The 25,774-nt window shown below is 45.9% G+C and overlaps 1 long non-coding RNA gene and 1 other non-coding gene across 8 annotated transcripts; one reads left to right on the top strand and one right to left on the bottom strand.

Moving 5' to 3' along the window:
* Positions 1–1,598: 1,598 nt before the first annotated feature.
* Positions 1,599–1,707, top strand: LOC120701723. The gene has a single exon (XR_005686278.1). It is a non-coding gene; the product is annotated as a small nucleolar RNA R71 (small nucleolar RNA).
* A 12,326-nt stretch (positions 1,708–14,033) lies between these two features.
* LOC120699518 lies at positions 14,034–18,970 on the bottom strand. 7 transcript variants are annotated; one of them, XR_005685472.1, is made up of 7 exons: positions 18,692–18,889; positions 17,111–17,246; positions 16,912–17,031; positions 16,217–16,371; positions 15,856–16,067; positions 15,607–15,741; positions 14,034–14,438 (listed from the first exon to the last, which is right to left on the bottom strand). It is a non-coding gene; the product is annotated as an uncharacterized LOC120699518 (long non-coding RNA). The 7 variants fall into 7 exon arrangements; XR_005685470.1 differs by lacking the exon at positions 18,692–18,889 and adding an exon at positions 17,616–17,757; XR_005685467.1 differs by having other exon boundaries at positions 15,607–16,067; positions 17,616–18,970.
* Between the last annotated feature and the right edge of the window lie 6,804 nt (positions 18,971–25,774).

Raw genomic sequence — 25,774 nt, 5'->3', positions numbered from 1 at the left:
TTGAAAATTTTCAAATATGCAGTGGGGAAAAACAAATGTGGTGCCAAGAAAATTTGAAAATACGGAGAAAGTAAATATGAGATAAATACCAATTTACCTTTGGCAAGGGTGAGTCGTTTATTGTCCGACGTGCACGACTTTTCTCCATCGTTCTTACCATTGGCCGGCTCGTCCTGGAGAAGTGGACGAGGCCGAACTCTCGACCTTCAGCCACACCTTCTTTGCCTTCTTCTTTCTTTTAGGCGTGGGGGGTCGGTGTTCTGGCTGAGGTTCCGGTGCACCCCGGAGTGCTTGCCTTTCGCTGTCTTGTTGTATCATGAAGCGGTGCTCTTCCCTTTTCTTGAACCTAAAAAACATATCCTCCCTTCCGACTCGGAAATGGATTTCTCCCTTTCCGACATCGATCCTTGCCTTGGCGGACCATAGGAAAGGTTGCCCAAGTACGAGGTTGACTCCGAGGTCGCCCTCCATATCCATTACTACAAAGTCGGCAAGGACGAAGGAATCTCATACTTGTACGAAGATGTGTTCGGCTATCCCTTCGGGATACCGAATGGTCGAATCTGCAAGCTGTACGAGCATAGTTGTTGGGGAAAGAGCAGGATATTCAAGTGCTTCATAGATTACCTTGGGCATTATGTTTACACTTGCCCCTAGATCGCAGAGGCACCGCTCGAAGTGTTTGATGTAAATTGACCAGCTGATCATGGGGACCCCAGGATCCTCTTGTAATGCTGCCACCATGCCATCCCAAATGTCATTTCTTGGGGGATTGTACCTGCCTGCATGGTTATTGCGTGGTGGCCTTCGGGATGAGTTACCCCGACCTGTGGACACCATGCTGACATTTTCAACGGGAGTCTCGGGTTGACCCGGGATCTTCCCGCTCTCAACAGCAGGTAAAGCAGCAGCAATTTGTGCAAGCTGGGTTTCGATCATTTTGTTAAAACTTAACTGATTTTTAAGTGTTGAAGACAAAGTTTCAAGCTTAACATTTAAACTTTCCATGGATTTGTCATTGGCCAAAAGCTTTTTATTTATATTTTTGTTAATTTTAACTTGGCCAAGAACAAGATCCCTCAAGGGAGGTTGGTTCGAATTGAAATTCAAATTATAAGAAGGATTATAGTTGTTACCTCCCTGAAATGGTGGACGTGGCTGGTTCCACCCCTAGCCTCCTTGTGGTGGACAGTACTCGTTGTTGTTATTGTTGTTGTTGAGGTAGGCGTAGTCTTCACGGGTTTTGGGGCAGTCGTTCCCCGAATGTCCATCGTTGCCGCAGACTTTGCACATGAAGTGCGAATCCATGGCGTAGATGGGAGCATGGATTTGTTGTTTGCTCCCATCCTCCATCTACTTGATGAGGAGGTCCAGTTTTTGCGGCAATTATATCCGTCTCCTTGATGGTATGCATGCCTTTCGTGCAGGGTTGGAGTCATTCATCGCTCCATCCCAGATTGGAGACCATCTTCTCGACCAATTCTTTAGCTTTGGCGATAGTCAGGTCGAGAAAGGCTCCTCCAGCAGAGGCATCAATGTTGGCTCGAGATGTCATTGTGAGCCTGTTGTAGAAGCTTTGAAGGACAAGCCACTCGTCCATGCCGTGGTGAGGACAGGACAGGATGTATTCCAGCAGCCTCTCCCAAGCTTCCGTGATGGATTCCATCCCCGTCTGCTGGAAACTTGATATTCTTCTGTGCAGGGCATTTGTTTTGCCCAGCGGGAAGAATTTAGCGAGGAACGCCTTGGAGCATTTGGCCTAGGTGTCGATGTCCTTTTCTTTGTAAAACCACTGTTTTACCTTCCCCAGGAGGAAGAAGGGAAACAGACGAAGCTTGATTGCATCGGTAGTGACACCCTGTATGACAATAGTGTCGCAGAGCTCCAGAAAGTTCTGCAAATGTGCATTTGCATCCTCATTTGGCTTGCCACAGAATGGGCTAGCCTGCACCATGTTGATGAGGCTTGATTTGAGCTCAAAGTTCACATCCCCGACGTTGATGTTGGGGGCCAGTGGCCACGTTGTCGGTGGAGGGGACGGAGAACTCGCGAAGGGTCTTTTCAGCCATAGCCCCAATAGCAAGTGGTGCTTCCTGAATGGGTTCCTGTGCCGGGAGGATGGCAAGAGGAGGAACGACGCGAGGTCGTGCCCTTCTCACGAACCTTAGCACAACTTATGAACGAACTAAGCATAGATTGATAAACTATCAAGATAGTAAAGCAACCATGGCACATCTCTATATTATGAATAAAAGTCTGACAAGTCTGACACAAAGCCATACCGGGAGCCTAGGATTGCTCAACGACCCCGAGAACGACTTGATCGCTAAAGAAGAACTAGCCTAGCTCCACTACCAAGCTAAGAGAGCAAGAGAGAGAGCCTTCTTGGAGAGAGTGGAATGAGAGGGGTGTGTGTGTTTAGGGGGGTGAGAGAGGACCTATTTATAGCTCTAGAGGTCAGTTCCTGCCAAATGCATATATGGAAGATGATCAGATGCCTTGGCAGCCACACCTCCTCGAGATGCACCTAGATGTCTTGCAGGCTAGGTTCGACCGACCCTAGGGGTCCGCCGACCCCACCTGGCAGCCCCTCGGCCTGATCTTCTCCTGGATGGTTTATTCGCTGGATCTTATCCTTATCCTCTAGTGCATCTTGCGTGGAGGCCCCATTTCCTCTGACATGTGGGCCCTCTTTGTAAGGGTGTGACGCCGGATGCAATATTCTACGTAGTTGTACGGCGTCTGCTGCGTGTTTTTGTCTTATTCCGCTCTTGCTCATCTGAAATGTACAAAACTCGAAAACAACTGTGGAGCAAGGTTAGTGATACAAATATGTGAGTAAGGCGTATAGTTTTCCTTTATTATTCAGTATAGTTGACGGTCGAATTTGACACTTAAGCACCGTCAACACCTGTCGAAGAAGGCAGAGAAGCCGTCGAGGTCATCGGCCGGGTTGTAGTCGTTGCCGCGAGGTTGATGATCGCGGTTGTTGCGGTTGGCACCGGGTACGCCGTACTCCTCATCGTAGCACGGCGTCACTCCCGCTCGGCAGCATCCCGCTCGTGATGGCGATTGTTGATGCAGGGTCGAAGATCGCGGCGGTCGAGGCGGGCATGAAGATCCAGCTGGTTGACCTCCTCGTCCCGGCGATGGGGGCGTACCGAGCGGTTGGAGCTCGATTGCGCCCGGTAGTTGGAGTACTCCTTCCTCAAGCCCTGGGTCTGGGATGCTGCAACGTGGAGACGAGCACGGGCTTTTGCAACCTTAGGAGTTTGAGGGAGATTCTCGAATACCTGGAATACGGCAGCCATGTTTGTAGATGGCGTGGCGAAGACTTCATGGCCGTCATAGTCCAGGATGAACTCGTTTTTGAGGTTCCTGGGCCTTGGTGGAGATCCACGTGCTCGTGCAACCCGGGGGTTCCGATGCTCGTAATTCTCGAGGTCTTCTTCGCCCCAGAGGATGGCCTCGTCGTTGGCCCAGCATTTGGCTCCGAGAGTGTTGTGGCGGAGGCGATCTTCCTGATGTTGATCGTCCTCGCCGTCGAAGGACTCAGAGTCCAGCGAGATGACTGAGATCTGGAGCCAACCGTCGGAGCTGTTGCGGTTGGGCGGGAGGGTGTAGACAGCGACCTGATATTCGGCCTCAGGGTGCGAGGGCAAATCAGATTGGATCTATTTTGAGTCGGACTGATCCAACTCGGTAATGCGCAGGTTACCCATGCGTACTCGAACCTAATCCGAGTACGCCGCCGAGTTGTTGCGGAGACCGTAGGGCGAAGGGGCCAAATCGCCTAGACGACCCAGCACACTCTCGCCGAGTTGAATGCACTCGGCGATGGATCTAGTGACGCGATCTATCCCGGAGATGAGATCGTTGTTGGAGATGACAGGGCGACGTGTTGCCCTGGGGCGAACGATCGGAGGATCGTTGATGTCGAGTTCAAAAACTCGACGAACGATAGAGCTTTGCGCCGTCAGATCGGATTTGACGCTTGTGGAGTTGCCGCTCTCGATGCTCGAGGGGCTGGTGGGTGGGTTCCTGAGAACCGTAGTTTCCGAGAAACTACCAAAGGTGATGGAGAATCCGGCGGCGGCCTGTATCTAGACGCTGACGCTGGCGGAGAAGAAGACGCTGGATCTTGATGCCATCGAACTCGCTGCAAGGACTCCTGAGAAATCTCCCCTACCTAGCACGCCAACTGTCGAATTGCTTATCTGGCAAGTCCACCAGGGGTATTCCCGGCGGTAGATTTGTAGGTGATGAGGGGATTCCGGAGCCAAGAGTCAGATGGTTGCGTGATGACGCCAGGGTTTAGACAGGTTCGGGCCGCTCGAGAGCGTAATACCCTACGTCCTGTGTTTTGTGTATTGTATGAGCTAGACGACGATGATAGATAATCTATTTTCTATGGGTCTCCCCATGGCGCCTTTATAGGCTAGGTGCCGTGGGTTACAAATAAGGGAGGATATCTACTCGGGTTGTTACATGGAATTAGGTCGGTTGAGATCCCTAGATATCTGGAATCCTTATCCGCGCCTTGATCCTGATCCTCGGAGGAACCTTCCGACGTCCAGCCGAGTGCCTGTCCGGATATAACTACTCGGCAGGGAGGTACCCTGGTGCACCTCCATCGGGTGGGCTATCCTGGCCTGCCTTGTCTGATCCCCGTTGATCTTGGCCTATCTTGAGGTGGTCTGGACTTGGTTCTTGGGCTACTTTTGGTCCGTTTGAGCCTGAATTGGTGCTCCGATATTTTCTGTGATTTTACGTCAGGCCAAAGTGTGCTTGCAATCTGCATATTAGCTCAGAAACACATCTTGCATATTCTAAGAGGTAAAATATGGTTTAGGGGTTTATTTGGATAAAGATGTGTGTAAGAAATGCAAACTCTCATGATTTTCTGATCAAGTTAACACCCAGAAATGATCGTTAGTGAGCGTCAATGTGACATCCCAGAATTTTAAAATAGTAAGCAAGAAATATTAAATATGATTTCATACTTAATAAACAAGAAAAATTCAAAGTATGCATTTCTTTTGGATAATAAAATATGTGTATGTATGAGTATGCATGTGTATGAATGTGTGTTTATGTGTATATGAAATTTTGCATATAAAATGATAGGTCAAATGAACCATAGTATTCAAGGTTTTAAACAATCTTTCAAATTTTAAAACAAATATGCTTTGAAAATGATTTCTAAAATATAGCTCAAACGAACTTTTGTCCAAAACCAAAGTTATAGGTTTTCAAAAGACGAATAACTTTCGTGTTCAAAGTTTTTTTAGTTACCACACAAAAATGGGAGAAAAAGTGGATTTCCGAAAAGTATAGGATATTTTCAAATGCACTCAAGTTTCAAATTTTATTTTTCAAACCATTGTTCAAATGAAAAAGTGCCTAAAACGAAAGTTGTCGATCTCGAAATTTGAAGCAAGTTTGGTATTCAAAAGTTTTTCGTTTGAGGCCAAAAAGAAGGAGAAAAATTGAGTTTACAAACTGAAATTTTTTGAACTTCAGTTTAATTACCAAATTGCCCTCACTCCATCTCTCCCTCTCTGTTTCTCGCCGTGACGACGGTGTTCGCCGCCGCACGCCGGTGCCGTCGGCCACGTGCCGAGCCCCCGGCCCTTCCCCGTCCCCGGTTTCTCCCGAAGTCTCTCGGCCTCTCCACGCAGCGCCACCTCCCTGCGCGCACGCGGAGGATGGCCGCTCGACGCGCCACGGCGACGACGCCCCGAGCCGTGCCGTGCGCCACTTCTTCAGCTCGCTTGCGCCCTCGCCCCTCTCCTCCACCTTTGGCCCGTGCAGCAGATGTTCCCGACCTCCCTCTCCACTCCTTTCCCATCCCCGAGCCGAATCGGGCTCGCCTCTGCCCGCCAGAGCACCGCCGCCCACGGCCTCCACGCGGAGCCCCCTCCTTCGCCCTCCCTCGACCCAAGCCACCCCCGAGAACGGGATCCCCTTGATGCCCTCTCTCTTTTCCCCACCCTATCCCTCGCCGCCGGCGAGAGAAACCGCCGGAAACCGGCCGGCCCCACCCGCCCCTTCTCCTACCTCCGGCCAAGGGCCTCGTTGCAATTTGTTTTTAGTTCCCAGGGGGTTCTGCGCATGATGCAAGGGCCCTTTCGCAAATCTGTCTTTCCAGTTTTTAGTTTCAAACAGCAAACTTGTAAATTTGTTTAAAAATCATAGAAAAATTGGATAAATGCAAACCCAAATGTTTTGAGTTTCTAGTAACTAGATCTACACTTTTCTTTACTATCACTTTTTGATTTGGTCACTAGTTTTTGCTCTAGATTAATTGCAAGTTTAAATGTCATTTATTTAGATCTCAAGTTCTAGCCATGAGTTGTAGTTGATTTTTTGGATATTAAGATGTAGGATGCAAGTGTATGCTTCTGTAAAAATTTGGAGTCCTGTTGACATGTGTAGCTACTGTTTTACTTTTATTTTGTTTTATGATTAGGATAAATAAATCCTTTTCTCCATGTTGCTGTACTTAGTTCCTGAGACTACAAATTTTTGTGTGCATGTCATTCATTACCTAGTTAGTGTATAAAAAGTTTGAGAAATTTTTGTTAATCCCAACTAGTCTAACCAATTAATAGCTTTAATAAAATGCTAAATCAAGAACCTCAGTTCCACTGCATAGAAAAATTTGATATTTTTACTAAAGCTTGATTTTGAGTATTTGACCAATCCTGCAAATTTTGAGCAAGTGAAACTGAGTAGGTTGCTCTGTGGAATATTAATTTGATATATGCCTAGAAAAGGAATCTTAATTCTCATGCTTGCTGTATAGCTCATTTAATTCTGAAACTTTTACCACAAGCTCATATTAAGGATTCTAATCTCCAGTTAAATTTTCATTTCCAGAAATTGCATCTTTTGACCTGTACAAATTCATCATGTTTTCAGCAGAGGCTAAGTAAAAGATTTTTTCATGGTATTTCTACAGCATGAATTGGACTGAAATATTTATGGTAGATTGTTTGTCATGAATTTCCTTATGTGTAAAAATTTCATGAAGTGTAGGAAACTATGGATTTTGATTTATGCATGTTTGTTAAGTGAAAATCAAGTTTTTGGATTTGCCTAGTTTGGTAACGTTTTGAAACTCACCCCTAGTTCCTTTATGAACTAAATGGTATTAAATTACTACTCTATAAATGACTGCCCAGGAAATGTTAATTAAGAAGTTTCACATCCAACTCACTTTATGTTAGACTACAACTTTATCGTGAAGGAAAAAATAATAACATCTACATTGTTGAGCAACTCGGAACTTTGCATTCATACATATGCATTATTGCATTTCATTTAGGTACGATGGATGTACCACGTGAAGGATGTGACGTTGGAACCGAGTCAGAAGACAGTAAATGGTGGACACGTCTAGAAGATTGACGGATGGATCCCAATGTGCACGACCGAAGGAAGATGCTCGCCGAGCGATTGTTCTCTAACCAACACTGACCTAGTGTTAATCCCAGGCAAGCCCCGGACATAAACCCAGTATTTCAAATTATGCACTTTATGTACTATTTACTTGTGCATTTACAGTTCTTAGGATTTGAATTGAAACCCTAGATGCATGATCCTAGAAACCTATGTACTGAACACTAGACTTGAGTTCAAGTAACTGCTATGCTTATAGGACCGGTAAAAGTCGAGTGATTGCCTGTCACTCGCGAGCTTAATAGAAGTTGCTTGTTTACTTTCTGCAATCACTATAAGGACGTCGGGCGGGGTCATGTTCGATATCATGACCTTGGGTGAGACCCCGTCTGTATTGATGAATTCTGCTAAGGTCGCGGGTGGTAGCGGTGGTTAAGTGTTTGAACGTACTAGCCACATGCCGTAAATATGGTACGCGGTAAGCCTAGTAGCTGATCGGACCGGTGAGTGGATATACCTTTCACTCTCTCTTAGAGAAAGGTTTTTATTTATGTTTATGTTGCGCAACACCACGGGTGCAGGGAGGAAGTTGGTGCCCTATAATCGGGGAGAGTGACCCTATCCACAGGCCGGAATGAAAGGTCAACGGTTGTTTGGGAATGACCCAACGGTGTTCCAAACGTGTGTGTTAGGTTTACCTTGCAAGGTTGGAAATCCGATTCGAATCGTCCGTCTCTCGCGGACATTGAGACTACTTGATCCCTTTGCCACACAGAGTAATAAGAGTAATATTATTATGATCAATCTTGATGTTTGACTAAAGTTCTACCATGGTTGATTAGAAGTAGTTGCTTACATAGAATGGTTAATCAACTAGAATATTGAAAGCTAAAATGAGAAATTAAAGACCTACTCTTTATTGCTTTTCAGCAAAAGAAAAACCAGAGCCTTACAGAACCCTGCATAGTCTAGCTAAGTGGACTAAGTATATCTGTTGACGGTTAAGTCTTGCTGAGTATTAGTATACTCAGCCTTGCTGTTGAATCCTGTTTCAGGTATGAGTTTTGAGGACCAGACCGCTAGTCTGACTTGGCCCTGCTCTTTGCCCCCTGGCTGGTCCGTTGAGTGGGATCCGTCTCCGGCCGGCAATGACCCCGACGAGTGATACCTTGCTTGGGCTAGCTTGGTATACTTTTGCGACGTGTTGTAGCCGTCGTGTTTTCTTTCCGCTGCTTAACTCTGAACTTTAAACTTATGTTATGTATAATGTTTTACTGAGTTTGGACATGTAATAATACTTTGAACTTGTTGTAATAACTGCTATGCCTGTGTTGTAAAATATATGGTTGTGATATCTCTGGACTCGCCTTTGTGCGGGGTATGCTTGTTCGATCCGAGATCCGGTGGTTGTATCGGGACGTTACCCGACAGACCAAGAATTGTTCCATTTGAAGTGCGTTTGAGTCGGTGTTGCCTTTATGGTGATGGCCAGCGCACTTGAGCCGGGATAATTCAAGTGGTTCTGCCACAGTCAACAGGCGACACCTCTCGCGTGATTGCGCGGGTAGGTGGGAGCGGGCACGGAGCGGCGGCGGCCGCGAGAAGGAAGAACAACAGGCGGAAAAAGGGCGTGCGGCTAGTAGGTGGGGCCGGGCTTGCAGCGTCACGGGAGAAGGGCACTAGCGACGGGACGGGCTGGCGAAGCAGGCCGCGCGAGGCTTGCGCGGGTTGGGCCGGCGGGATGCTAACGGGCCGATGGCGGTGAGGAAAAGAAAAGGGTAACAGACCGGAGGCGACGGTTCGGGCTGTGCAGGCCGGTTAGCAGGCCCGGGTGCGGTGTTACGGGCCAGGCTCGGTTGGGTAGGTTAGATGTTAGAGGGTTGGATAGTTTTTGTTAGTGGGGTGAGCATTTGATTTCAAATTTGAGTGGCTCAATTCAAATTTGAAATCCACACAATTTCAAACAAAAACTCATCAAGTAAATTGAAACAAGGTAGATCCAATAAAAATCAAATAACTCTGAATACTTCACACTAACAATACTTACCCTTATATTTATTATGTTTTAAATTCTAGGAATTTTGAGAGAGATAGCATTAAATCTTATATTTTTCTAGCTAAAACACAATCACACCAAAAAGTTTTTGAAAACTCATATTTTTGGAATTTATAACATTTTGTAAAAATTACGGGATGTTACATTCCTTGCTAGACTTATCTAAACTGGGGTTCGCCAGGTCAATAACTGCACCGCAGTTCTTTGTTCATTATTCAGGATTGAAACTGCACCGCAGAGCACACAAACACCCAAGTGCGACATTTTTGAATGGCCTGTTCTAATTGTTCTTCTAAATGAGTACTCATCACATCAAGCCTAACATGTTTCATTGCTCTGCTCATGTCTGGCTTCTGGCAAGACGGTCCATGGTTGGTTCATCATCTAGTCAGGCGTGCTAAACTCCTGGTACTACACTGAAATCCCTCGCCCTGATCATTCTCTCTATCAGCTCAGTGCCCGTTAGCTGCACATCGTGAGCTACCTACACAATACCAAAAACTTCTCAATGTCCCTCATGCCTAACTGAAACGTTTTCATAGATAGCACATAGAATAATTAGTAATGTGACATTGTGAATGACGAAGTGCTAGGGGAGATGACAAGATGGCGTTGGTGGGATTTCAGGCTTGTTTCTTTCAGACACGGAGAGATGCCCATCCGAGTCTTGCCGTGGTCAGACGCTGCATGATGCGTCTCGTTCTTTGGTGTGACCGTGAGAGGTGCATCTTGTTGAGCAGCTCTTGAGGGAGATCAGCAGAAACACATGTATAATAAACTTGAGAAGGGTGGGTACGCATGAGAGCTGACACAATAGCGCATGGTGTGGATGGAGCTACGGCATTTCACCTTAGGAACCAAAGTGAGTCACACGTCGAAATGGAGCGACATATGTGTTCCGCCTTCTAATTTTATAACAAATTATTCTAACTTCATAAAAAATGTTCTTAAAATATATCATTTAAGTAGAGTCAATGTAATTTTTTTTGTAGATCATATGGTAACAAACTAGACAATGTAATTTAAGTAGAGAATAGCCATTTTTGGTTCTCTATTTGAGTCTCCATTCAACTATGTAAACAGATTCCTCTCTATATTAATAGGCTAAATCCAACAGACTATCTATTTCTCACTCTCCAAATGCCAATAGCTCCTTCAATTCTCCCCCTCCACACCCACTAACGCGTGGGTTCCACACGTCATACTCTTTTTCTCCTTTTATCTTCTCCACCGGGCCTCACGATCTTCTCTGCTCCCCTCCGCCACCGCCCTCCTCGACACCGGCATCCGCATACCGCGCCCTTCTCTAGCACCCCTAGATCGACCTCGGGCGAGCAAATGGACAGCGCCCTCCTCCAGCACCCCCAAATCGACCTCCAGGTCGACAACGCTCATCAGGCAGCTGCAAATCAGCCGGCGATGTGAGCCCCAGCAAGAGTTCACGCAGAGCGGCGCGGCTCCCGGCAAGAGGCTGGGCAGCACAGGGCCTGCGGCCACCGATGGCCACGCGGAGCGACGCGGCTCCCGTCCGGCCCCCACCTCCTCTTCCCCGGCACCAGCCACCGTCCCCACCTCCTCTTCCCCGGCGCCAGCCAACGTCCCCACCTCCTCTTCTGGCTTGGCCAGAGCAGGGTGGGGCCCTACGGTGGCCGGTGATGGATGCAGCCATGCAGGGGCAGCGACCATGGTGGGAGGGCGCAGGAAAGCGAGCGCGGAGGGGAGGGAGCGCACGGGAGGGCCGGATGGCGAGTCAGACTCACTCTGGAGATTCGCCGAGCGAACTAGCGGGGATGACGAGCCGGATGCAGTAGCGAGCAGGCTGCAGAACCTGTTGGAAGCTGTTTTTTACGGTGATTCGTTTTTTTTCGCGAGCCAACTCGGGATACCGAGTCTTTTGGAGATGCCCTAACACTGGAGTTGTTCTCTTTAGTTTGTGTACAATTATACTTGGCAGAGGCAATAACAGCAGGGTGGATACTGCTAATGACTTCCGCGACATCTCAGTTCAAGTACCCACCGACCCACTAATGCATCACACTCAGTACCTGACTTCTCACTATATTGGCGATTGATTTCAACGAATGTATCTGCACTGCAAGGAAATTAATTAAACGGGCTAGAATTGTTTGATTTGTGCTTTCAAAAAAAGAATTGTTTAATTTGGCGGTCATCCTACTTGCAATCCAATCACTTCATCACTTGTTTCATTTCATCTTGATAGATGCTGAATAAATCAGCGACATTTTACAAGATTTAATTCTCTTGTACACTAGTTTCACCGTTGGATCAATGAACAGACAGCTTCTGTTCCATAAGACTGCAGTGCCAAAGTTTCTTGTTCATGCTGCCAGAGGCCAAGCTTGCTAAGAAGAGCTTTTTGCCCAGATTCACCGTACCGCCGCAGAGAAACACTGAGCAAGACACAAGATCTAAGAGCGCCAGGTCACAACTGAGTTCCTTCTGCACACACCCGACGAACGGGCTGGCAGCTGACACCACCAGAGATCTCTGTTTGAGCCAGAGTGCGTCATGCTGATATCTCACACTCCTAGATAGCGGTGAAAGGCGTTCTGCAGCCCTGGTCATGGCCAAAAGGAAACATTGAACGAACGCATGGAAAAAATTGTGGAAATATTGAAGTAGGGGTTTGCTCATATATTAACTGGCTGGACCAAAAAAAGGACCACAGAGACTTCAACTCGTTTATTAATTATTAGGTCTACTAGTTGACAATCCTTTTATGTACCCCACAAAAAAAAATCCTCTCTCTATTTGTAGCAGCTTTATATACGTGTGTAGAAGGACATCTCATATGTCAGAATATTGATTCTAATAATGAATATGTCAAAAAATTAAATGAATATGTCAAAAAATTAAAACTGTAGCCAATCGTTTGTGGTGGACGACGATAGAAAACAGAAATACATGACATGTACGACTCATGAACATTTGTTCTTAAATTTTTCCTTCCTCAGATTATCTCAACCAAATTTCTTATATTAATTAGACAGAAGCTGCAAAGGTCTGACTGTCCAGAGACGATGACATGGGCAAACTTACTTATAATTCAACAAGCTGAGCAACGAAATTATATCTCAATTCTGAAGCTAATTTCCTGATGTCCTTGCTCGATGCTGCAAAGGTCTGAACATGAAGCAGCTCCACGAATTGGCACTCAAGATGTGACAGCCGCAGGTCAAAGAAGGAGTACTAGCAATGCCTTTGCTACAAACCTGCTGTATGCTAAAAGAAGCCTTTGGCAAGCTATCAGAAACTTCTCAATGCCTCCTCATGCCTGTCCCAGAATTTCCATTGATATGTCACACGATATACATAGACATATGACATTGTTTATTTGGCCCAAGTAGAGCTAGGGCAGCCTATTGTAGCAATGTTCTAGGCCAGATAGAGGAGCGGATTAATTATGCGCAGAACCAGCTCTTGTTCTTTGAATGTCTCACCCCTGTTTGTTTACCTTTCTTTAACATGGAAAATTGGAACACTATGCTTCTTTCATAAATCAGAGGCTACAATGCTAAAATGAAAAACATGTACCCTTACTAAAAAAACTTAACATTATAAAGGAGATAAATGTTCCAAGAGTGTATATGCGAGAGCGGAGATGAGGAAATTGAGGACCAGTGGTGATCATCCCTGTGTGATGAGTGATTGACAACCGTTGCGTGTTGATGCAACCTTGGTTGTGAAGTGCAGGTGTAGGGTGCGACGCGGCGGTCGACGGCGCGAGATGAAGGCCAAGTGAAAGGTTCGGGGATGAACGCGAGTAGACTTGGGCCGAGGGATCCGAAGATGCCGGGCGGAGTCACGAGCGGCCCACATGGTGCACGGATCGACAAGGAAGCATGAAGGAAGGATGCGGCGACGTGGACCGAGTCGGCAAGGACAATGGCGAGTCAACTAGGCGGCCTGTGTGGCGGGTGCGCGCAAACGACTCGAAGGCGTCAAGGCGCGGCAAGAGGTCCAACACGTGCCGGCATCAGCGAGGTCGTGTGGCGGCTAAGAGGAGACGGACGGTTTCGATGGTTTGGGCCTCAAAACCATCGGCGGTGGCTGATTTCCCGGTTTCGGCCGCAAAACCAGGGGCCGACTTGGTGCGGTCAAGGTCCGGGCAGAGGACACGCGGCGTCATCTCCGAGCTTTCTTCGAGGCGAAGGGAAGTCGAAGAGGAGCCGTGCCCGTCCGATGTGTCTATCAAAATATGGATTGTATTGCCTCTGTGTGGATGGTTACCTTAGTTAATTAGAATATGGGTAATTTAGTCCTTTTGGTGGAAAACTAAAGAGATAAGATGGGAGTCACGGTTGGGGCGCGGCCCTGGCTCCTGACCGACCAAGTCACGGTGCCCTCCCCGTCTCCTTTCTGTTCTTCCCCTTCCTCCCTTCTCCACTTCTTTTAGGGTTAGACTAGGTTCGTGCCCATGTGTTGCTACGGGCTGCAAAAAAATTATAGGCTGCAAGAAAATTATAGTTCTTTACAAGTATCACTCAATGGGTACAATTGGAATACTAACAATCCAGAATACAAATATCACTCAGTGAGTGCAAGAAAAATATATTCAAGTATACAGTTTAAATTAAACGGAGCAAGTTAAGTTACCATACAAAGGCTATACATCAATATGAATGAGTAATACCGCATAAATCATGGCCTTCACAGCATCATGTTCAATAGGGAAAAAGATCTCCATACAAAGGAAAGAAAAAAGTTGTCCATAAAAAGATATAGCTTATACTCAAGTTCATCATTGTAATGTATAGATAAAAGGAACATGTGTATATCAAAACAACATCAGCAAATTGGATCAACCTATCACCTCTGGTTAGTTGCAGGAATCAGGTGGCGCAATCTGATCAACCCATTGGAGCTCCACGCCTGTCCTTATATCATGTTGAATAATATTGCATGGAAGAATCTGAAGTACTCAAGCCAGTGATTTTCAGCAACTACGGTCTTACCTCTGCAATGCAAGTAAGATATTTATAAAACCCAGGAGATGCATGTATCATCTAAACATTAAACTATTGAAAACAACTTAGTATATCTGGAATGAGAGAAAAATGTAAAACATTAACTTTGGCCAAAATAAAAAGGCAAGTGCAAAGAACATGAATTGGATCAAGGACAGAAACAATTGTTTTTTTAGGAAAAAGTAACTGGAGCTTTATATCTCATATTGAACATAAGAGGCATTGTCCCATAATGGATTTACTATATTGGACAGGTTAGAAGTTTGGCCTTAGAGTATGCAACCGGATACTTCGAGTTAATACTATCAGTTTAAACTTTAAAGCATACAAAACCTTCTCAAGTACCAGGCTACGATAGTCAAGCAAGAAAAAAAATCTAGTATAGTTACTGCGTCAAATCAAAGGGCAAGGTGCAAGGGCAAATTTTCCTTCTCTAATTCATAAAGGTGGCTATGATACTACCAGTTCAGATACAGCGTGAGTTAAAGCTTTAAAATAAGTAAATAAGTAACTGCAAGGCTAAGCTAGTCCAGTTGTAATGCATGTGCTCTAGTAAACTTGTTCTTCCAGATTTACTAATAAGCCTGATGAATAATTGCTATCCAACAGGAAGACTCAGCAGAATACCTCTCCATGTAGTAACACCAACACATATCTGAAATTACTTGGCGTAAATACAAAAACAACACAAGAATTTTGACATGTGGCATGTCATATCTACATATAAAAGAATAAAATGTAAACATGAAGTTAATTTGTCCAACACATGTAACATAGCCAACCTATCAACAGTCCAACACAGATTCGAAATTAATTTGTCGGAACCTGCTTGGCATGCCATGTCATCCTATAGTTTTTCAATAGCGCAGAGCAAGCAAGTCTCACATCAACAACCATCAGTGTCAATTTAGTCATTTATGGACTATGGTACTTAACCTACATTATTTTTCAACCAAAGATGGAGCAAAATCTCTGCACTAATAAGCATATAATATGATAATATAAGCACATTGTCAGTACTTTGCTTTCCTGCTCCACTTAAAAATAGGGGTTACCACTAAGCACACAAATATTGCAACATAGAAATGTTGGGCTGAACACATCCTGCTTGTTCTGTATGGCAGCGGAGAAGGCATTGTGGTCAGAACGATTTTGTACCTTCCAAGGGATCTCTTTTTTGGGATAAACCATCACCTTTTTTTCCAGATGCAATTCTAGCCTGCTGCTGTCTTGTGGGATTCAGCATCACAGCTTTCTTCAAGATGAGAAAGCTACTTAAATTGATGAACAGCACTGTGTAACATAGCCAACGAGTATTCCCATGAGAGAGTTGAAATGAAGGAATACGTGAGTAAATACATGCATGCACAAAGCACCATACATGTGCAAATACAGAAAAGCTAAAACCTTGAGTAGAGAAAGGTTGTCCTCTCAGTGCCGTTTATGTAGCTATTCAGCAATTGCTGGTGATATTCCAGTATCTCGAGGAATATCAACTCCCTTATCTCTTCCTTTGACATTCTTTTGTGCTCGAAGTCAAATTCCACTTTTTTTATTGCCTCACAAAATGGCTCTCTTTCAATCATGGCAAGACCTTTGAAGTATGGATCACGCAATATCTGACACAAAAAAAAAGTATTGAAAGAAACCTCACAAACACTTAGGATTACCAAGTAAGGTTGCAAGCAACATCACAGGCCTAATTCCATAGAGGAAAATGAACTGAGGCAGCAGAAAAAATTAAGGTAACAGAGCACCAAAGGATTACCTCTTCTGCAGTTGGACGGTCCTTTGGGTCAAACACTAATAGCTTTTCCATTAGTTTGAGTGCCAGAGGATCCACATTGGGAATCTTCTGAGAAAATGGAATTGGGTCTTTCTTTCTCATGCTGCTAAGTACCTTTTTGCTTTCTCATTCCGGACCTGAAAAGGAATTAAAAAAAGCAATAGGTTCAACTTCCCTGTCAACACCTCAGTGAAGATGCATCCAATGCTCCAAATATCAATAGCTGGCGCTTACTGCATTTTTTTGGGGGACAACAATGTAAAGAACATTTTATAAGCATACTGGAAACGGTTTAAATTTAAATAATAGTAAAGAAAGCTCATTTTATATTATTGTAAAGCTGCTATTCAACAGTTCATTGGTTCCTATTTGTGCACAATACAGAACAAAGAGATAAATACAAACCAGATTGACCACATAACAAAAATGAAACATAGAACAAGAAAAACGAGCATTTATATCTCCACCTAAATAATTACAGAGTTTAACAGGACAATGGTGAAATGTAATAACATGCCATGATAGAACTCATTGTCAAGGGGGGAAAGAATAATATGCTCAAAGAATCGTAATTGCTAACTTATATTATGGGACGATCAAATGTAGCTTTTCACAACCCAAACCGGATTCCTCTGTCGATATAGTGAGCATTTGTATGATATAACTATAGGGCTCACCATGGAGAAGAAGGATCCACAATTCTCTTCTTAATATATTGATGCGCAGCTCTCCTGCGCATTCGAGAAAAAAAAAACACAAAGCTCAGGATCTCTGTACCATCTTGTTGCAGCATAATCCTGCAGGGCATATATATCAAATATGATATCCAATATAATTCAATCCAATAAACAAAATAACATTTTTTTTCTTACATACCATCCAGGATACTGTTGTTGGGGTATTGTTGAATGCAACTCGTGCTAGTCCGAAGCCACATATTTTCAGTTTGCAGTTAGAGTTCGCCAAAATATTCTTGAGCTTCAGGTAATCAGGTCACCATTATAAACATTAGCTGCAATTATGGTCGCTGTGAGTTGCTATCTAAAAGCATGGTTCGTAAGGCGTCGCCTAGGCGTCCGGGCGCCCGCAGGGCACAAGGCGTCCCCTACGCCTTGCCTAGGCATGTATGGCGTCCGCCTTAGGCCCAAGGCGTCGCCTAGGCATCGGTAGGCGTCCGGTAGGCGTCCTGTTACGATGTGGCGGCCGCCATAGACGAGCGCGCGCGGGAAATAGATCGGGGCGGGAAGGAAACAGAGGAGGCGGGCGGAAAATCGATTGGGGGGTGGGAAATCGATGGCCAAGTAGAGAAATTGACCGCCCGTTCATCGATTTGGCCATTTGGGGAGAGAGAGAACGAGAGAAGAAAGGGGAACGAGCGCACCTGGAGCTCGTGGTGGCGGCGACTCCTCCGCGCGTCCGCCGTCCGCGGCGCGAGCGGGACTCCTCTGCGCCTTACGCATTGCGAGCGCGAATCCTCTGCGCCGTCCTCAGCGCAAGCGCGACCCCGCCCGCCGGCCCTTAGGTTGCGCCGGCCGCCGGCCCTCAGGCTCCTCCCTCTTCGTCACTAGCCCGCAGGCTCCTCCCTCCTCGTGCCTCTGCATCTGCGTCGGCCCGCAGGCTCCTCCCTCCTCGTGCCTCTGCATCTGCTACGGCCCGCCAGGTAACTCTTTCCTCTCTGCTTCTCCTGCAGTCCTGCTTGTGCTCTGTAGTCTGTATATGTGTTGTACTGCTGTGCTTGACTGATTGTGCTCTACTCTTTGCTTGAATGCTTGTGCTCTGTATATATTAGTGGCTCATTGGCTCTATGATTGAATATTTAATCCTCATGCCCTCATTTGTTTACTAATTGAGCCATTTGATGTTGCTTTGTGCTCTGTGCTGCGCTGCTAATATGCTACTGCCTGACTGTGTCCCCATGCTGTGCATTTGCTTGTGCTCTGTGCTGCTCTTTTAGATAGTGGCTTGTGGTCTTGTGCATTACTTTAATGGGTGGTACAGCAGTCCAAAAAAGGTATGTATATGCTACTAAGTTTTGTTGTCATGCATGTTCATAGTATATCTATGGCGTTGCCTCGCCACGCGCCTAATACGCCTAGGCGTTGTGAGGGTGGTAGATCGCCACAAGTCGCCTTAGCGCCTTATGAACCATGTCTAAAAGGAGATGAAAGGGAATGTGATCATCCTAAACATAAGTGGAAATGATGTGGAATCCCAGATGGGGCATTCAGGGAATCGTTGGCAAGCAAATATATAAAAGGAATGGTTTCGTATCAGTATGAATGTATTTGAGGGCCCATAGTAGTTGATAGAGAAAGAACTCAGATCACAACAATACCCAGATTAAATTCAGACTCCGCAAATGGTATGAACATGAACAAGTCCCGTCAAAACTTATAAAACAAATCAGAAAATTCAAAAAAAAATAGTTGTTCCCAACATTAGCAATCGATGACTCACGCTTATTAGCAGCCTAGAACTGGAATTGACATCAAGCATCAACGCTGGTGCAAAAGATAACCCGGAAATTCACGAACAAACATCAAAGAGGTAGGAATCGCAAGAACCCTGCACGCACCTTCTTTCGCTGCTCTTGCTGCATCCCCGCGCACCGGATCTCCCACAGAACCGCCACCCAAGACCCGTTTCCCTCGGAATCAGCTGCAGCAAGCAAGCGGCCTTGCATTCTCCGCCAAATGGGAGCCCAGAGAGTCCAATCCCCCACACCCTCGAATAATCAAACCCCAGGAGATTTTGTGATGGATCCTTGAAGGTTTGTACTGCAAATCGATGGGAAAGGAGGCCCTCCCCTCCTTTTGCCCTCGGGGCGTTTGATTCAATTTCGTCTCTAGAATTTCCTTCGTTTGGATTTCGTTTTGGCTCGTTTCTAGTGTGCAGGGAGAATCATGGCTGGGGCGTCTCCTCCCCTCCTGGCGCAGGAACTAGATGTGGCGATTCCTTGCTAGGCAGCAGCGCGAGGGAGCCCTGGTGCTGGAACGGTGTGCAGGGCAAAGGGCAGGCTGTTTTGGTGGGCGTGCGCACAAGGGAAAAGCAACTGCTGGTGGTGCACTCAGCCCTGCAGGAAGTGGAGTTGATTTTTCTCTCACGCAGCAAAGGATTCAAGCACCAGCAGGCTAGCACACAGGAGCCAGGTGGCCATGGTTAGAGCAGAGGCAGACCACGCTTACAACATGTTTGTGGTAATGCCACACTAGTCTTTCCTCTCTCATTTAAATTCAGCTCATTAGATTGTTTTAGTATGTTTAGTTCTAGATTTTCTTTGTTGGTCACCAGGTTAGCGAGTCCTTGTGTTACCCTAGTTTGTTCTCGTTAGTCCGCGTCTTCTTTGGTCTATGTTAATTAGCTTTTGATAGGGCTTAGTTAAAACCTGAAAAAGCAAACAAAAATTAGTATCTTGTGTGTTCTTGCTAGTTAGATTTATTTCTTGTCATTCTAGCTTTTGATTTACCTGTCTACTAACCTCCTTGTTCGAGTTCTCGGAGTATTCCTTTTCGATGGTTTCACTCTGATCGGCTTTTGTGCGGTTGCGCGAGTAGGCGTGTTTTGTTTGTGCTCTTCACCGCTTTGCTAGTAGGCGTGTTTCATTTGTGCTCTTCACCGCTTTGCTTCTGCGTGTTTGTGCTGGTTTCGGTGTGTGAGTGTTCCTAGTGTCGATAGCCGTCCTAATCTATGCGGTACTGATACTCACTGTTTGATGTGTGTCGGGTGTATAGGGACTTTTACTCTCCAGTTTTTCGAATCGGATTTGAGGCTCTCATTCACCCCCCTCTGGTCGCTTGTCCGGTCCTTCAGAAATAGACCAAGACGAGATAAATGTTCCACTAAGGCCTGAATGCTTATAAATGTTAGAACTGACGTTGGCGATGCATGTTGGGAGTTGATTATTGATTCCATTCATCAATGGAATTCCAAAACACAAAAACACTAAGGGTCGTTCCATTCATCAATGGAAGTTTTTTAAAAGAACAAAAAGACTATAAGAACGGATTCAGTATAATCCATCGACCACGAAAGGTACCATTTCCAAAGCATCTGCGACTACTGGACAATGAGGATCTAGTCCCAGAACCAGACAACAGGGACGGATCCTAGTGTAGGGCCGGTCGTGAGGATAGATATGGCCCATTTAAAGTCATAAACCGAGAAGAAAATGGAAATGCGGCCCAAAAGGATGAAGAAGTTTTCCCTGAGACAACATGATACCTGGTTTTGTCTCCGTTGATTCCGTGTACACCCAACTTTACTGATGGAGCCACCTATTCTCCATGTTCTTGAGCTTCTACTTAAATTTGTTGATTCCAAGTCTCTAGTAGTGACTGGAAGTGATCACAATGTAATATTTTTATGTTAGATATGTGTCGAATATATGTACAGTTTGGTTATGAGTGGACTTGAGTTGTAATTTGGTAGGTTATGGATAGAGTTCGGGTCGTACTTTGTATTCCTATGGCCCATAAATATGAGGGCACTACCGTGTAACCGTGAGACGACTTGGGCGGTTGGTGTGGGCGGCGGCGTGGCCGCGGTGGTGCCCGGATGCCGGTGTAGCTGCTATTTATGGGGAGGAGCGCCCATAGTCATGCCTCGAGGATGTAGGCACATCGCCGAACCTCGTTAAAAAATATCGTGCCTCGGTGTCGTTCTCGTTTGTGAGATCTTGTGATTTGGTTCTGCGTTCTTGGGTTATCGCTTCCGCACTATTATTCTAACAAGTGGTAACAAAGCCGGATTCAGGGAGAAGATCCACGTGGAGGAGCAATGGGCATGTTCCACACCGCGCAATGTCGCACAAGCTGTCCGCGGAGGGACAGAGCGCAAGGTGGAGCATGGCGGCGATCGACGACTCGATCGGTGGTGTTGGATACTTCGGGCGTGTGGTTCGAACCGTCCAATGAGCTGCAATCAATAGGAGTGCGTCCAGACGTGGAGATCGGATTGATAGCGGCTGGTGGCTGCTGTTTGATAGGGGCTGATTAGACGTGGTGGCCAGGTTCGACGATGCGGCCGGAAGATGTCGTGGATCATGGTGGCTTCGACTCACGATCAGACTAACGGGCGATTGGTCTTGATCGGGGTGGTCGTTGCAGACTCAAGGTGGAGCAGCAACGATGGTGGCGAAGGCCATGGTAGACTCGGATATGTTGTGGGGATGGCTTGATTCATATTACGAAATTGCAGATGCTGTGGACGGTGGCCAAGGGAGTCGGAAGGCACGGCATCCCCGTGGTTCTGTTAGAACAAGCAGTGTCGTGGGCTCACGCTGTGGCCAGAGGGCGTGATGAAGCGTAGGTGTACAGGACACATGTTGTTTGGTGTTTGGACGCGGTGGTGCAGCTAATGAATGCGTGCACAAACAGGAGTCATGAGGCGCAAGGAGCAAGGACTGTGTGCTTGCGTGCATGAGGCTGCATGCATGGATTTGGACTTTCTATTTGCTCGTGCATAGTGATTGGGCGTGCTTGCATGCAATTGGAATTATTTATTTCTAGCTTGCTCGGATCAGCCTCTAAGCAGGACTCGGACTCGTGGTCAGGAAGGTCCACACGGAGATCGCGTGATAACGGAAAAAGGAAAGCTAACGAATGGTGGAAAGGATCGGAGTCTGATTCTATTTGGACTTGTATGGTTCCGTTTCTACCTCCATATATAACAAACAGAGTCTACGGAAGATTGCAAGCATATTGCAGTCGGGCTGTTCGTGATCTGCAGCTTGCGGCAGTAGCAACGAACGGCAGGCGGCGCTCGGACGGATCGGCAACATCGTGTGCGACGGCGTGGAGGTCGACGGGGTTCGCAAGCGGCGTGGCTGTGCACAGGCGGTGTACGGCGGCGGCGGCACAGAGGCAGAGGCACGCGCGGTTGGCGTGTGCCCTGGGCGACGTGTGTGCAAGCAGCAAGGTGTGTTCGGCGAGGACGCAAGGGCGTCAGGAGGCACGCGACTTCAACACGTGAAGGCAGCGGACTCGCAGGAGGTATGTAGTTCACGTGTGTGAAGGTTTTTTCGACGATCTGTGGCAACAGACAGATGGCGTCGATGGCTTCCAAATTTAAAGTGGTGAGGTTTGATGGCACTGGAAACTTCGGGTTGTGGCAGACGAGAGTGAAGGACCTGTTGGCTCAGCAGGGTATCTCGAGGGCCCTCAACGAGAAGAAGCCGGCGAAGGTAGATGATGATAAGTGGGAGGAGCTGTAGGCGCAAGCGTGTGCTACTATAAGGTTGTGTCTCACATATCAGATCATGTACCATGTCATGGATGAAACATCGCCGAAGAAAATTTGGGACAAGTTGGAAGAGCAGTTTATGTCCAAGACATTGACCCGGAAGATGTACCTGAATCAGAAACTCTATGGGCTGAAGATGCAGGAGGGGTCAGATCTTGCAGAGCATATTAATGTCTTCAATCAATTAATTGCTGATCTTGGGAAGGTCGACGTGAAGATTGATGAGGAAGACAGGGTTATTATTCTTCTGTGTTCGTTGCCGGGGTCTTATGAGCACTTGGTTACTACACTGACTTATGGCAAGGAGGATGTTAAGGTGGATGAAATTGTTACTGCTTTACTCGGTTACGAGCAAAGGAGGAAGAACAATTTATCTGAAGATTCTTCTAGAGGTGTTTTTGTAGTCGGATGTGATCATAGTGTTGGAGATAAGAAGAGCAACAGAAAGAAGAAGGGGCCGCAATGCTATAAGTGCAAGGGATGGGGATATAAAAAGGCTGAGTGTTTGGAACTAAAGAAGGGCGGAGGAACCGCAAGTGTGATGATTGCCAAGAAGCGGGATGACTCGGACAGTGAAGGTGATGTTCTCACGGTATCAAGTGAAAAGTCTTGTGAAGCGTGGTTGTTGGATTCAGCGAGCTCGTTTCATGCAACACCAAAAACAGAGTGGTGCTCGTCATACATTGAGGAGGATGGTGGTCTTGCTCACTTGGGAGATGATTCGGGTTATCGTATCATAGGAGTGGGTGATATCAAATCCAAGATGTGTGATGGGCGTGAGATGCTACTTAAGGGTGTGAAGCATGTGCCGGGGCTACGGAGGAATCTGATTTCGCTTGGGTTATTGCATGATGAAGGATGGCTGTATCAGGCGGCGCCTGATAAGAAGATCTTGAGAGTCATGGGGAAAGGCAAGACAATCATGATCGGTGAGAAGTCAAGTGCACACCAATACAAGCTGATGGGAAGCGTTGTTGTAGGTGGAGTCATGGATGGCAATGCAACGGTGGCGGTGTTCTGTCCGAAGGTCGACAAGGCGGCGGGATCGGCCTCGTCGGGCTGTTCTAAGTGAGCAGCAAAGAAAGACGACTCAAGTCCGGTACACGGAGGTTTGAGCATGGAAGGCTTCAAGGTGGCGTGCATATTCGCCAAGGTGGAGTTTGTTAGATATGTGTCGAATATGTGTATAGTTTGGTTATGACTGGACTTGAGTTGTAATTTGGTAGGTTAGGGATAGAGTTCGGGTCGTACTTTGTATCTCTAGGGCCCATAAATATGAGGGCACTACTGTGTAATCATGAGATGACTTGGGCGGCTGGTGTGGGCGGCGGCATCGTGACTCGGTGTCGTTCTCATTTGTGGGATCTTGTGATTTGGTTCTGCGTTCTTAGGTTATCGCTTCCGTGCTATTATTTTAGCATTTTGCTCATTATTCAACTTTGCTGATGGAGCCACCTATTCTCCCATGTTGATTCCTTCGCTCTGATCATATCTAGTTTCCGGCAATATAAAACTTGAACCCTCTCCAGCATGATTCAGTTTCTCTCTCTCTCAGGTCGTTCAAGCTCCAAGTTAATACTTGACTGAGATCTAAGGTCAGCTGCATATGAGCTACCTCTGTATATAGCTGCCAGAAACTTCTTGATGTCCCTCATGCCTATCCGAGACTTCTCGTAGATGGCATTCGACATGATTTGGCATGACATTGTGAATACTGGAATGCTAGGAGAGCTGAGAAGATGGATGTTGGTGGGATTTCTCGCTTGTATTTTGAGACATGGAGATGTGATAGAGCATATATATGGTTGGCCGGTTTGCAGCTAAGACAGGACAGTTTCAACATTCAATTAGTTTGAACAAAACTTTGAATTGCATGTTGTCTAGATTAAATATCCAGCATCTTTTTGGAACTTAAATGGTTGAATTATTGCAGCACGGCTGTAGCTGTAATATAAATAAGTAATGTGCGCACACAGACTATACACCCCCAGACCACACACATCCTTTGAGAGTATGTTAGATCTAATACAGTACATAAACGCATTGATCCATGAAGTCACATAAGGTTCATAGGCAGCAAGAGCTCAACACAATACCATTAAGTACCATTATGGCTCCATGAATTAACTAGAGTATAGGAGCTTAATTGTGTTGTTGACTGAAACCTTGGAATGACACTTAGGTCTATCACAATTGGGGTAAATAAGCATCGCTGCCTCCAACCACCCTGCCACGTGATTGGTCTCGGATTGAACTCTTGTTTTTGTTGAAGTATATATTTATGTTGGGCTGTTGATGTATATTTTTTAAAAAAGATATAAATTTTACATTGTAACTCTCCACATTCAAAATCTGTTTACGCCCTAGTTTCCACATGGAACGAAACCCGCATATGCATAGCACCTCACTTAACCTGAAGGTGACTCCAAGCACCTGCCAGACACCTCAAATGGTCGTCCCATGAACAATTTCTCATCCAGCCGAAACCCAAGCGAGGTGATCTTGTTTCAAGTGGTTAGAGAGCTTGGCATTACTGGAAGGAATGACAGAGAGTGATGAAAATGTGATAGAGAGATAAGAATAAAACTGAGTTATATTTACAGAATGACCATTAATCTCTTGAGCCTTTAGATGCTCACTCGCTTGTCCACTTTGTGGATGGTGATAACAAAGCTGTTTCATAGGCCTTTTCTTCCCATAAAAAACAGAGTAGTATTTAATCATAATTCTACAGAGTACAGCACGCTGCAACAAAAAAATGACAGTATTTTACTTTTCTTTCAGCTCCTGTTTTTAATGTTTTATTATATTCTTCCTGCTGAAAGGATTATTCATGCTGGGTTATTACGAATTCTTCTTTCCTACCTGCCGGTTCCTCTTTGTGACTTGTTAACTTTGATCTGTGTCAATGTTCGCTTCGCTTCATCTCTGTTCCTGTTCAGTTTGCTATTGTTCTAGCATCAGTTCTTTCACAGCAGGACATAATAAGGCATCCATAAATCTGAGTAATTTCTAGTAGGTGCACTACTCCTACAAATGAGTGGATGCTAAGACTCTTTATAATATATATATATATAGGTGCTAGCTTCATTATAAGTTCAGATGATATAGTTTTATCTTGCTTTTCTTCTTTTAGTTTTTACTACAAAATCAGATATACACTAAAACAATTGTGAACAGGCCTCTAGCTGAGTTGGTTAAGTGGCTCTAGTAGCACTTCTCAGGTTCTGGGTTGGATTCCCCATAGTGGAAGCGAATTTGAGGACTCTCGTCTGTTCCATGCCAAAACATGAATGTAAG

Source organism: Panicum virgatum, chromosome 3K, assembly GCF_016808335.1.
Source record: "Panicum virgatum strain AP13 chromosome 3K, P.virgatum_v5, whole genome shotgun sequence".
NCBI classification, from domain to species: domain Eukaryota; kingdom Viridiplantae; phylum Streptophyta; class Magnoliopsida; order Poales; family Poaceae; genus Panicum; species Panicum virgatum.
This window is presented reverse-complemented; position numbering and strand designations above follow the sequence as displayed.